Here is a 15,085-nt window from a genome sequence, read left to right on the forward strand (position 1 = left end):
CTTATGAGCACCAGCCAAGGTAAAAGATAACTGTCAAATGAAGTTGTCATTTCAGAAATTTATCTATTTAGTGCTTTATTATTATTATCAAAAACCTACATCGAAAATATTAGCCATGAATTACACTACCGAAGAAAAAGTATTGAAGATGATTAAATGGTATTATCAAGGAAATAGTTAACAAAAGGTGTCGGACATGTTTGCTGCTCTGTATCCGAATAGACCGATACCTGGAAAATCTACAATCGCAAGGAATAACCAGAGATTTGAGACTAAAGGAACCCTAATAAATAACTGCAGATGTGAAGCAAGGCAGGAACAAAGAGAAGATGTAAGAAATGATACCGACTTAATGCAGAATATTATTTGGAACTACTCGAAAATCATATTCTACCTGCTTTACATGATACTGCTAGGAAAAATCAGGAAGTTTGGTACCAAATGGATGGCTGCCCGGCACATAGTACCCTGGCTGTTCGTGAATATTTAGACAATAGTTTTAACCGAAACGTTATTGGCCTAAATCATACAGTAAATTGGCCAGCAAGGTCTCCTGATATTTCGCCAAATAATTTATTTCTCTGGGGCCATTTAAAAAACAGGATATACGAGGATAAGAAATACCCAAATCTAGACGAGTTAAAAAATGCTATTTCTCCGGAATGCAATAGAATTTCAGTTTACCAACTAGCGAATGTAAGAAGAGAATTTTATGATCGCCTGGATTATTGTCTAGCAGTCGATGGAGGAATATTTGAACATCTTCTTAAATCCTAAACAATTTAATAATACATAAATTAATAAGTTATTGAATATTGTAGTAATACTATAATTAACCTTGTAATTGATTACTTTATTTTACTTTAATTCATATTAATTTGTATTTATAAATACATCTTTAAGATTTCCGATGTAGGAATGAGTTTTTAATAATAATAAAGCAAGTAAATTTCTGAAATGACAACTTCATTTGACAGTTATATTTTACCTTGACTGGTGCTCATAAGTAAATACAGAGCCATAAAAAAGGAGAAATATTTAAAAGAAATCGGCGATAAGTCGTAAACGAGCTAATCAAAAATATCTAAAGTTATTCTTTTGAATGTGGGTTTTAGTGCTCTTCAATAAACCTAAATAGAATTATTCTCGAAAATAATTAAGAAGCCAACAATTGACCCCATTAAAATTTACATGGGATTTCCTATGTCCCGTCCGACGATGCAACACCCGGTATGGGTCTTCCATTTAAATAAAAAAAACAAAAAAAAAATATTTGATATTTTAGAAAATTTGACGTAGAAGATTGAACACCCTGTGTGATTTACGATTATCATTATTTATGGCAAAGTAAGAACAGACCATCTAAAGTAAATACCTAATATAGTTTTGAATTCAGAATCTCTGAAACTATCGAAAAATATGTATTTACTCATATCTAAGGAGTATGTAAAGTGATCTGAAAGGAAGCCAAAAATGCAATAATATACAAGGTGTTCTTTTTAAAAAAATATCCAGATCCACTCACACCTTTTTGAGCCACCCTATAGAAGTTAAAATATTTTCCTGAAATACATCCTCGTACATACTTTAGGTTTGCACTTAAACAAAATTCTCAAGTTTTTTTATTCTAGGAGCTACAGCTGCCCGACGCACTATTGCCGGGGACCCTGTATATCGATGAGTTTACCTGAGTAAGTTCTTCAATTATTTTAATTTAATATTAGTAATTTTCAAAACTAATACTTTTTTTAATAGGCATATAAAAAACGAACTAGTAGAAACATAAAAAAAACCTTTAAATAATTAATAATAATAAAAAAAAACTGTAAAAAATATACGACGTTAATAAAGATATTTTTAGTTTTATTTCTCGCTGGTAACATTAGGCGACCCCTCATTTTTTTTCACTTCTTTTATAGAGTCGTCGCATTCTAACCTGTGCGTATAGGCCCAAGGCCCTTAACCGCAGATTACGACGCGCTCTAACAGAAACATGGAGGTTATGTTTCGACAATAAAACCCAAACCGGTCGCGGAAGACCATCTCTTCGGTTATTGCTTCAATAAAAACGTAATAACGGTATGGCTGCGAAGTGAGAACGGAAAATTGTACAATTTTGCGCTGGATATGAAATATATCTCGGTTCGGTAGGGGAGATTGCCCCAGCGCCGGACAGTTCCCAGTACCGGACAATTTTGATTTTCTGGTTTCTATATGAATTGGCTGTAACTCCCTATTAAAATCAGTTAAAACTCTATATGTACGTTACACATTCCGCGCCATTTCCATTTCGTTCATGTCGTTGTGGAGATATTTGTGATTAAGTGTTTACGTGGGTGTTTTCAAGTGATTTCAATAAACTTTGGGCCTCTTTTATAATACGTAAAGGTAAGTTTAGTAGTTCACTAATAACTTATATAACAACTTACATTATTGGAGACTATAACCACATGCGCAAACGGACGAAATTATTTCTAGGTTATGTTCAATGCGTATTTTATTTGTCGCTGACATTTCCCCAGTATCGGACACCCGTACATTGCCCAGTACCGGACAAAAATAATTGATCGTGATAGGCAGATTATAGCCGTCAATATTACTATTATTTGTTGTTTCAGGCATATTAATCATGCCAAATAAACAAAAGGGAAAGTGGGATGAAACGAGCATGAAAAAGGCTGTGGACCATGTACTGTCAGGGAAATATAGCATTAGGGAGGCAGCGTTCCACTTCTCTGTTCCTAAAAGTTCTTTAGGAGACAGGGTCACGACTCTCCGAAAAGAAAATGCCGTTAAAATGACACCTACATTAGGAAGATTTGAAAATACATTTAATGTTGACTTAGAAAATGAACTAGTGGGACACCTTTGGATAATCGTTTTTTACCAGTCAACAAAAAGGAATTTTTACCGTTAGCATATGATCTCGCTGAGCATTTCAAATTACAGCATCAATTTAGTAAAACAAAAAAGACAGCAGGAAATAAATTTTATCGTGGGTTTATATAACGAAATATTTCATCTTCAATCATTGATGGGTTGATTCCCGCCATACCTGAAGTTAACAATGAAAAAAGTGGGAAAAAAGTAGAAATCTCCACATTTACCGACAAAACAATGAACTTCTTTCAGTCAGTCGACTATTAGGCAATTCCCTCCACATCAACAGCCTTCCAAAATGCCATCAGTCAGATTTCTCCAGTTACTGATGATCTACAGAGAAAAATAATTTTAAGGAAAAGGAAAGGAGAAAAAAGCGAAATATTAACTTCTACGCCATATAAAAAAATGCTTGAAGACAAAGCAGAAGTAAAACAGCAGGTTTAGTTAAAAAAACAGGAGAAAGCAAAGCAACAAAATATAACAAAACAGAGTCGATGAAATAATGAAAAACACAAAATCAATGCCAAATCTGAAAAGTTACTGTCTGTTAAACGAAAGCTAATAGACGAAGCTGAAGAAAAGAAAACAGACGAAAAGGCTTCTAACAAAACCGAGTGCATCATTTGCGGTAAAACTTTTGAAGAGGACTGGGTCCAATGTTCAAGATGTGATGGATGGGCTCATGTAGAGTGTGCTGATAATGATAATACTCCTTTACTTTGTTTGTGACCATTGCATACAATAACTTATTAAGAAGTATGAATTCGTAAGAGTAGTATTATTTCTTGTAATCTGTTATCTGTTCTAATAAAAGCTTTGTAAATTTATTTATCTGGTTTAATATTCAAAATATATATTGTCCGGTACTGGGAACAGATTTTTTTACAAAGTGATTAGCAATACTGCCGTAAATTTATAATTTCACTGTCTATATGAATTCATATCGGTTTAAATTTACTACCATATATTAATTAGGTTTTCTTCCATCAATGGCAGTCTAAATTTTGTAATAGAATGTTTTGTCAAAAGTCCAACTGACAATAAATAGTCATTGTTGCAGGTGACAGACGTTACGATTACCTTAGAAACTTAACGGCCGCCGGCCGTTATGATAACGTCCGGCGGACGTTATATGCATCTTTTCCATTCTGATTTTGCTTATGTTATAATAATATAACAATATAGTATGACGAAAAAAATATAAAATTATTTAAATTTCATCGCTTTATTATTTTAATTAACTATTCTATTTTTGCCAAAAACGATTCGTCATAGAATTGAAATTAATACTTATCTCAATAGGTATGGGGATATTTGAGACAGACAGTATCTTTTTTACAGATTTTGCTATCTATTTTACGGTTTGCTCTAATGTTCATACTTGTCAGCTTTTAACTTTTTGATCTCTTTGAACTTATTAAAGTTGTTATCATTTCTTTTATCATTGAAATAAAAAGATATATTATTTTTATTATACTGTTTCTGTTATCTATTTTACTGTTTTTGCTCTCATCTTTACCCATATAAATAGACAAAGACTAAATTAAATAAGTTTAAACCAAAACAGTAATACAGATAGTAAAAACAGCAAAATTAACGGTAAAAACAGTAAATGGGAGATTAAAAAGAGTAAAGCTGACAGTATAAACAGTAGAGGATACAATAAAATTTTAGATATAGATACAGGGAAATTTTACTTTGAAAATTTAAAAATAAAATGTTTTTTCATTAAATTTTGAGAACCACTGAACCACTTTTCTAGGTTTCCCTTCTTGTAAATTTAATGTACTACTTATGTTGCCAAACTGTCAAGAAATTATGTTTTTTAACTAAAACCCCAAAAAATTTAAAAAAATTTATGTTTTCTAAATTTTATTTGCCAAAAAAAATCTCATAATCGTGTTTCTGAGGTCGAAATATACTACCCCTAAAAATATTTGCACTTATTTAAGACTCACCCTGTATAACTCTCAGATGAAATAAATCAGGAAAAGCTTTAGCACAAAATACCTACAACCGGAAAATAAAATCTCTCTCTTCAGTCCTGACCCCCATTAGGGAGTGTAGTGGTCAGCGTAACATCATGGATGATTTTTCTCCATGCGCCTCTATCTTTTGTCATCTCGATGACATCGTGCATTGGCTTGCTACAGCTAGTCGTGATCTGGTCTATCCAGCGAGTTGGAGAGCGGCCACCTGGTCTACGTCCCTCCATCTTGCCTTGAATTATGAATCTTTCCATATTGTCCGGAATTTTCCTCATTATATGTCCAAAATATTTTATTTGTTTTAGTCGGATTTTACAGGAAAAAGCCTGTTAGTAAAATTAAGTTCATTTATAATGGAAACGTTTGTACGGCGTTCAGTCCATGGGATACGGATCATACGTCTATAACAATACATCTCGGTAGAATCGATCTTCTTACGTTTTTTTGCCATGTTGCACCTACGCTTCACCTCTTCTTCCGATGTGCCTGTATTTGTCAATAGTGATCCCAGGTATACGTATGACTGAACGACTTCAAAGCGGTCGATATGACTTATATTTGGATGGTTGTTATGTTGCCTATCAACTATCATGACTTTGGTTTTTTGCGTATTTAGTTCCAGACCGAGCCGACTGCTTTCGTTTTCTACCCTATTTACTAAATTGATTAACTCTTCTTGAGTGCTAGCGAGTAGTGCTGTATCATCTGCAAAGCGTAGATTATTTATTTTTTGGCCATTTATTGAAATGCCTCCTTCCCATGTTTCTAGCGACCTTCTCATTATGTATTCTTCATATATGTTAAATAGTTGAGGAGACAATATACACCCCTGTCTGACTCCTTGTTCGAGGAAAAATTCCTTTGAAGCTGAATCCAGTATTCTAACTGATCCTGTAGTGTGCTGATACAACTGGATGATAAGTGAAATAAGGTGTTGCGGTACCCCCACTTCCTTTAATATTTTCCACAGGTGATGTCATCTGACTTTATCGAAAGCTTTTTTATAGTCTACGAAACAAATATAAAGAGGGATGTTGAATGAATATGAATTGAAAATAAAATATATGCTTTAATTAACCCTAGTTAAATAATAATTGAAAAATTTACTTTACCTTTAATAACATTTTTTGTCGTAATGACCAAAACTTATTAACCAAAATAACATCAATGCGTCTTGATCGGTAGTACACCTATATATATTTCTACTAGTTGTCCGATTTCCCTCTCTCTAGTTTGCGTAAAAATATCTGAAAAGTCAATAATGATTTATTTATACAGATTGTCTTAAAACCGAAATCTTTGGATTTAAAAAAAACATATGTTTATTTTTAAATAGGCGTTTAAACTGTTAACAGCTGTGAATTAAGTCTCATTCACAACCTCGAAATTAGTAGAATAAATTAGTGATGTCTGTTATACTTTATACAATGTGATAAAAAACGGCATCATCAATAGCTATGAAATCAAGATCGCACTCATTTTATATGTAAAATTATATGGAGAATGTCATCGACGTTCATTTCCAAGCCAACTGACCGCCGTTTTTTTCGATTATATGGTACTTAAAAGTTTACGATCATCCACAATGTCTCAAAAAATACAATTAAAATTTATAGAATATCTTAAGCAGAGTTTACACTGTGTCATTTTGGATGTACAACCAAAATGAATCACTCAGATTGAATTCATCCAAATTGAACATCCTTGTTTACATATTTTCATCCAGTTCGCAGCAGTTCACTGTTTCATTTTCCGCAGGCTGCCACCTCTCCCAGTGTTTTCTATATCGAGGTCCGCCGCACGGGTCGGCGTCGGCTGTTTACATCTTTCACTTGTCGTTCAATCTGGATGAATCGCTTCTTTCAACAAAAGTAGGAAGACCGTCAACTTGTTTCATCGTTCAATTTTAGTGTACACTTTGGATGAAACAGTGATGAAAAGCAATTTATACTTATCACTTTGGATGATTCATCCAAGTTGTACATCCAAAGTGACAAATGTAAATGAGCCAGCAACAAGTCGCGGTAGTCAGTTGTATCCACAGAAAAAGCCTAATAATAGGCTTATAAAACAATGCATTTTTATTTTTAACCCCATTTCCTCTTAACGGATGATAATAAAAGGCCAAAATGACATTACCTGCAAATTCTGAAGTATAATAATTAGTGTTTATAACTTTTTCTATTAACTTATAAGCTTCATTCAGAACCTCGCAATTAGTAGAATAAATTATTGGTTTCAATTAGCGTAGAAGTTTGTTCCTTTAATTTTAATGTAAGCATTCAGAACGTCAAAATTAGAGTCAGACATTTTCAATTAGTAGAAAAAGTTATCAAACTTTTAACTTTTCCGCTAATTATACTTCAAAATTTGCGAGAAATGCCATTTTGGTCATTGATTGGCCTCCAAGAGAAATTGTGGTTAGAAATCAAAAGTTGATTGTTTTAGCAGCTAAATACTGCTAAATATTAGGCTTTCTTTATGAATACAACTGACTAACGCGAGCTGTTGCTAGGATATTTTATTAATTTTAACTGTGTTTTTTTATACATTGTGAATGATCGTAAGCTAAAAAGTATGGAGTGTAATTCAAAACCACTAATTTTTTCCACTAAATGCGAGGTTCTGAATGAAGCTTAAAAATAACTTGTTACGGTTATATATTTTAAAGGGGAGTTAATTTTCTTATATTTATTTTAATTGATATATCTTGACAAAATAGTGAATGTGGTGATTTATTATTTTATTTATAACCTTGAAGATGGCACGTTAATAAAATATAACAATACATATCTTAATACATATTAATTATTTATTTATTTTCTATTTACAAATAAAGTAAATGTGCATTCACTTTAAATCATAATTTAACTTCATATTGTTGTATTTTTAGCCAAATGTAATATTTTGTAAATAATATCTTTGACTCGATCTTGAGGTATTATTCTTCAGGTTATGGAAGGGTAAATGCATCGTGTAAAGACTTCTTATTTATCTAAAATAACGTTAATTAAAGTAATATTAATAATAACCACTTTATATACTTACTTTTGGTATTTGTTACTTCTGTTCAAGTGGAAATATTCATTGCATTTTGTTAGTTGTTTGGTTGCTACAAAGGGAAACCATATTATATTAATTATATTATACGAAACGATGTACATACCTTTTTAATAACAATAATACCTTCAATAATTATTATTAATAAATAATCTGATTGTGATTTTTGTTTAGATTAATTAATTTGTGGTTAGGGCAGAAACGTCAAATCATCAACGGGTCTAACGGTGTTGCCAGCTTCTTGAAGTTTTCTTAAATCATATTTCACCTCATTCATATTTAGTCTCTAAATAATTAATTTTAGCATTTAACTTATTTTAATACTTTTATTTATTAATGATCTTAAACTCTTATCAATTGTATCTAGTTGTAATTGCATTTAACTTATTATTATTGTTTGATTTATTATTAAGTTTCATTTATTATCGGATTACTCCTGGCAACATTGGTACTTAACTGGTTGCGGATGTACCTAGGGATTTTATAGCTAAATTTATATCAGGAGGGGGTATCGAGATTAAAATTCCAAGCGCCCACCTGTCTGGTGATTTCAGAAGTGTCTAGTCCTAGCCGTCAACTATTAAGCTTGACCAATCAGGTTGGTTAGCGTGGTTATTTGGAGTGTGTTAATTCATTTGTGTTTGTCAAAAGCTCTAACGTGATTGGTCGGGCTTAACAGTTGCCTGTGATTTTGACAGCGATTTTCTTTTTCTTTTCGGCACGCTGGCAGTGAAGTCACGTTTTGAGTTGAAAAATCCTTTCATTTGATTTTGGGAAAGGTTAATAATTCTCTACGTTTAATTGATATTATTTATATCATACAGCTACGGCTCGATTGAGACGAAACTAATAGCGTTGCATCTTTTGTATTATTTCCAAGGAAATCGCCCACAGTTTGAGTAAGTTAATTTTGGTTTATTAATTATCACGTGGGACAAATTTTTATTGGGTTAATTTTAAATTAGGCACCTTGGTTTGGGTTTCCTTTTACACACCGATTTGGTTCCACGAGGGTTTTCACGACTGGCTAGCGAGGTTCCTGTTCCAACCTTAGACGTTCCAAACCAACAGATAAGCTAAGGGGAAGCCACGTGGTTGGGCCTTTTGTTTGTGCGGCAGATCCGGGCGTAGGGGATTTTTCGGACCCTTACGTATAAAAGCTAAGTACCAAACTCTTTATTAGCTCCCTCTCGTTCCTGCGTACTTAATAAACATTGTACCTATATTTTTTTGTTGCTTCTGATTTATAGTTTTAGTTAAAGATCATTTATTTAGTAATTATAAGCATCATTTATATAGTGGGTACCCCGGTTTTCATTTGTATTAAATTTTAGTAGACTAGGTAATTTTTTAGTCTAGGTTACACGAACTGGTAAAATATTTAATTTATAATATAGTCATTTTAATTTCTCTACATTGTAATAATTATAATTATTTAAGCCATTTTAAATTGTATTGTTTCAAATGATGAGCTACCCTACATCTGAATAAACGTCTGTCTTGTTAATTTGTGTTTTATTGTGTAATTACATTGAACTAAAATTTGGTGTTTTATATAGGTACAATTTTGAACCCACCTCCCAAACGGGAAGGTAGCAAACTACTACTAATTTTGACGTTTCCAATGCTTACGTTGAAATGAGAGGAACAAACTTCCTTCTTATTCCGCTAATGTCGATGATCTGGATAAAACTTTACTACTGTCATTTCATTGCTTTGAAGAGATGCTTGGTAGATATTTTTTGTCCATCTCTAGTAAATGTCCTAATTGTATTAATGTAACTAGTTACAATGTATGCTGTTAAGTAATGTATGAATGCATCTCTCCGAAATTAAGCCGAAATATTTCAAGTAATGAAGCCCTGTTAGGCCGGCCGCATGTTCCACATAAATTCACATTTCGCTTACAATTATAACTGTTTGCCAGACGCTTAACTGCAATCCATTTGTGAAAATCAACCGAGTGTTTTGATTGTCTTTGTTTAATGCAATGGAAATTTATGAGTAATATGCTACGGCCATAAACGTGTTGTGGTTATGGGACCGTTAGCAACACCACCATATACAAAGTAACAAGAAATAGGTTTAGTGTAACACAAAACCCTCATGTTTAATTTATTACTAGAATAAGAATAATAATTCATTTATATTACAAATATTTATTAATTTTAATATTAAGTTTGTCAACACCCTGTACATTACTTTCCAGAGTTAATTCTTGTGCTGACTTTGAAGCCAGGGAAATGAACTTTACTAAAAAATTTTATTGCTTCCTTAAATGTATACAGGGGTATCAAAAATTGCTCGTCTATTTTAAATATTTATTTTATACAAAAACTTTGTTATTTCAAATACAACACTATGTATTTTTTTAAATAAGCCGAAGCAGATTTAAATGCTCTTTCGAACTATATTAGGGCCTATCTGGCGCAGATTTTGAATAAAAAGCAATTTTTCAATAAAATTGTGATCAAGATGGCTGGTGTCGCCATGGAAATTTTCTAGTGTGACTTAATGACTATTTTTAAAATCGACATTAGTTTATGGACTTTATTTAAATTTGTAACAGGTTATTTTTATTTAATTTACCTACAATAAGGTTAATAAGTAAGTATTTATTATTTTTCAAGTAAAACGAAGCAGCAATCTGCTGAAGGAAGGAATGGATATGTTACTAGTGATTTTATTTTGTGAGGATACACAAATATTTTGTGAGGACAAACATTTTGTGTGGCCCGAAGGGTTTATGCTCAAAGATATCCAAATAGGATGTTTTTTCTCAGTTCCTTTGAAAAACTAATTTTTCTATTTCGCACAGCTGATAGTGTGGTATATGAAAAACTTATTAGGCAAAACGTCGTTGGAAGTGAAGAAAATGAATTTGCCTTAATTGGTTCTTTTATAGAGAAAATCCAGTATTGTAGATAGAGTCATCGTAATATAAATAAAAAAAACTACTTTATTTTTCTTGATAAAATAATAAATACTGACTTATGAAACTATTGTAGGTAAATTGAATAAAAATAAACTGATATAAATTTAAATAAAGTCCATATACTAATGTGGATTTTGAAAATAGCTACTAACTGTGACTAGCAAATTGCCATGGCAACACCAGCCATCTAGATTACCATTTTTTTGAAAAATCGCTTTTTATTCAAAATCTGAGCCAGATAGATATAGGAAACCCTAATATAGTTCGAAAGAGCATTTAAATCTTCTTCATTATATTCTCTCATTTATATCTTCTTCATTATTTTAAAAAACACATAGTATTGTATTTGAAATAACGAAGTTTTTGTGTAAAATAAATATTTAAAATAGACCGGCAAGTTCTGACAAACCCTGTACATTTGAAAATAATTTTAAATTATGCACATTGCCTTCCCACATATACCCATAAAAAATTTGGTTTCTACATCTTTCCGTTTTCGTATAATCAACCGAGGCGAATGAGGTGCGCCACCCTGTATATACATTTTAGGTTTAATAGCTGTAAACAAAGTTTCTTGATTTATTCATCTTTAAAGAGGATTTCTCACGTAGGTACAAGGGCAAAATTAAGCATAAATAGCGGCGAACATTTTGAATCATTACACTTTCAAAGTTGCTGCAAACTGGTGACCTTTGATTCGGCTGGCCGAATGCATAACGCCCGCTTAACTTATCCCATAAATTATAGACGGGATAGCCCAAGCAACACCTGGATTGCGTCCTGAATTAATTGTCGTTTTCCGGCTGTAGTGTCCTGTTCGAAAAATCCTACCGGGAGGATAGGCTGTAAATCTTTGTTTTTATCGTTCGGATTTGTAAAATTATAGGCCTCGAAAACTGGACCGTAAATTTTTAAAATGTATTTCTAGTTACAGTTCCACTGCATATGCAGAAGACAAGGGTCGTTTTTTAATCAACAATAATATATCAAACTGCAAAAAAGACTCATTGCGTGCTTTCTCTGCTGAATGTTGGAGAGTGCTTAATCAGCGCGACTTTACAGATCTATTGATTCCCCCTTTCTTGAGTCATAGCTCATCATACAGTCCCAGGGCTTTGACAAAAGCCGGTATCTGAGACGGTTTTACAGAGGTAAGTTCTCCATCTCCTATATCAGCCTTACCAAAGTTTATAGCACTCAGTGATGAGGTGTTCTGGTGTTTCCCTATTTTCCTTACAGAATTTGTATTTGCCAATATTATTCAGCTGTGTTCTTTTAAAAACACCGTGACAAACCGAAGTTTGTTCTTACCTAAGTTCAGTATTTTTTTGATTTTTTTTTGGTCGTAAGTTATGATAAATTTCTTTGAGGGGTGTCTTAGACCAGTGGAGGATTCCCATTCCAGATTACGGATGGAGTCTTCCAGGTTTTTGAGTTCTGCTTTAAGTACGTTTCCACTTGGGAACCAGAACGGTTCTGGGCCGGAATTCTGGAACTTCGACATAAAAACGTTACGCTTTCAAAGCGGTAAGCGAAAGAATTCGATTAGCGGAACGCCAAGCAGTCGATTTTGATATTCTCGTTGCTCTGCGAATCGTTTACTGGATACGCGTTGGGCACATATTGGCAGCTTCGCAATTTCTAAGGTATCTAATAGTTTACCAATAGTCAAATGTGGATAAAACGATGAAAAATGTCAATGTTACGTGAATTTCATAACTTAGTGTTGAATATGTATTTTTCTATGAATACGTAATTATTCTTATCATACGAGAAAAATATTGAAGATCCTTTTTAGGCATTTTCGATGTTTTAAACAATATCCAGAGCTGCCAAGTCGTAAATTATCAATTACTTATTGAGGAATTTATAGAATAAGAAATAGTTTTTCCTAGAGAGCGCACAAAATCACATTTTTTTTCTATTTTACCGACAGTTCGAAAACCAAAACGATTCTTTAAGGCAGCCGTTTTCAAATGCTAAGATGGTAAAGATGCTAAGCGCGTCAGATGAGAATACCCAAATCGGTAGTTGCTAAGCAAAAATTAATGTCATATACGCTGACCGTCTAGAAGGGCTTAGCATTTTCCAAGTTATAGAATACGGGCCCTGATTCAGCAAGTGTAGTGTTCGCTCCTTTTGCAGCTACTTTTTCATTATCAAACGTCAATAATTAATTCGTTTTAATTAAAAGAAGTAGAACCTAAAGATCCAATAACCAAAAATTACTATATTTTTCATTATCTACCGGGTGCGTCCCAAAAGTAGCACACCCCCTATAACTTTTTTATTTTTTCAGATAAAACAACGATATTTGGTAAATTAGTATATGATATATATTGGTATTGATTGACGTATTCAATTGTTATCTATCACTTCCAGTTTCACCGGAAATGACTACAACTTTTGACTTTTAAATGGCACCCTCGGTATTTTTTTACTTTATTCGATAGAAAATGGCACTCTGAATCGAATGACATATCATATGTCAACTTTTGACATTTTGGCATATGACAATTTGACTGAAAATACCAAGTGTGTAGTATCAAATTATTCGTCAAAAAATGCCTTTTTTAAATATGCTAATGAGCCACCCTCGTTCCATCTGAAAAAATTGAGATATGATTAAAAATACGATTTGGGCATCTTTTAACCGGTCAGGACAAGGCACTAAAAACATTAGACGATCAAATCTCTGTTTCCAAGGCTTCTTGATTAAAAATTAGTGTTTTTAACACAGCCATGGCACTCTAGATTGAAATTTAAAATAGAATTTGTTTTTGAGTGACTATGTCAAAAATTGACGTATGATATGTCATTCGATTCAGGGTGTCATTTTCTATCGAATAAAGTATAAAATACCGAGGGTGCCATTTAAAAATCAAAAGTTGTAGTCATTTCCGGTGAAACCGGAAGTGACCGAAAACAATTGAATACGTCAATCAATCCCAATTTATGTCATATACTAACATACCAAATCTCGTTGTTTTATCTAAAAACTAAAAAAGTTATAGGGGTGAGCCACTTTTGAGAAGCACCCGGTATACCATGGTGGGTTGGCACCCAGAGTAGGAGGACTTGTTCAGTAAATATAAATACGAGCTAATATCTTTGAAAAAATGTGTGTCCATAGATATTTTAAAACAAGTAAAATTTTAATTTTGCATAATAAACAAAAATATAAATAATATAAGAACATATTTTCTATTTTACAGAAAAACAAGAACAAACAATCTGTAACAAAGATAAGAGTAATTAAAACAGAAAGCCGTTCTGGCTTGAGATAGGAATGCTCGTTTGAGGTTTTCCAAGTCATTAGTACAAGAAAACTTGTTTCACACTGTTATTTTCTCTCTAGGCACAACTTCAGAACCTGCTTAATGATTTAAACTTGCTGAAATAGAGTATTTTCCGGAAAAAATTACGTTGGGTTGTGAATAATTGGACTTCAACTTTACAACTTTCTTTTTATTTTAATAGAAACCAGGCTCTGATAGCAAACCTTACATAAATAAACAAACTATACAGGGTGAGTCTTAAATAAGTGAAATTATTTTAGGGGTAGTATATTTCAACCCCAGAAACATGATAATGAGTTTTTTCGCGAATAAAAATTTTTAAAATTTAGATTTTTTTTAGTTTTTAGTTAAAAAACTTAATTTCTTTATAATATGGTAACATAGGTAGTAGATTAATTTTACAAGAAAGAAAATCTAGAAAACGTCCAGTGATTGTCAAAATTTAAGCATTTTTTTTTAATTTTCAAAGTAAAATAACTCAGTTATTTTGGACTTATTTGAAGAACGGCAAAGAGAGAATATGTTTCTTTTATCGAGATGTACCAGCCCTGAAAATATTTGCACTTATTACGAGGGAATTGTATTTACCCCAATGAGGAAATAAGAGACACAGTATTCTCATAATCTTTATTAAATATTTTTTATCCCTCTTTTGTTCACAAATTTTAAATAATTTTTAATATTAGATTGTGAAAATACTGTGCCTTTTATTCCCTCATTGGAAGATATTCATTAAATTATACAGGGTGATTTTCTTTCGATGTTCTCTATGTGTTATGTGTATCTCGGGAACTACTGGAGATAGAGAGTCAGTCAAATGGGGAAAGAATTGCAGTTTTGTGGGGTCATAAATATGCGCTTTTCAGATTTTCGAAAAAGTTCATGGATTCCTAGATATTTCGAAAAAAACAAATTTTGGC

Source organism: Sitophilus oryzae, unplaced genomic scaffold (assembly GCF_002938485.1).
Source record: "Sitophilus oryzae breed Bouriz unplaced genomic scaffold, Soryzae_2.0 scaffold_1017_pilon_pilon, whole genome shotgun sequence".
In the NCBI taxonomy this organism is placed as follows: domain Eukaryota; kingdom Metazoa; phylum Arthropoda; class Insecta; order Coleoptera; family Curculionidae; genus Sitophilus; species Sitophilus oryzae.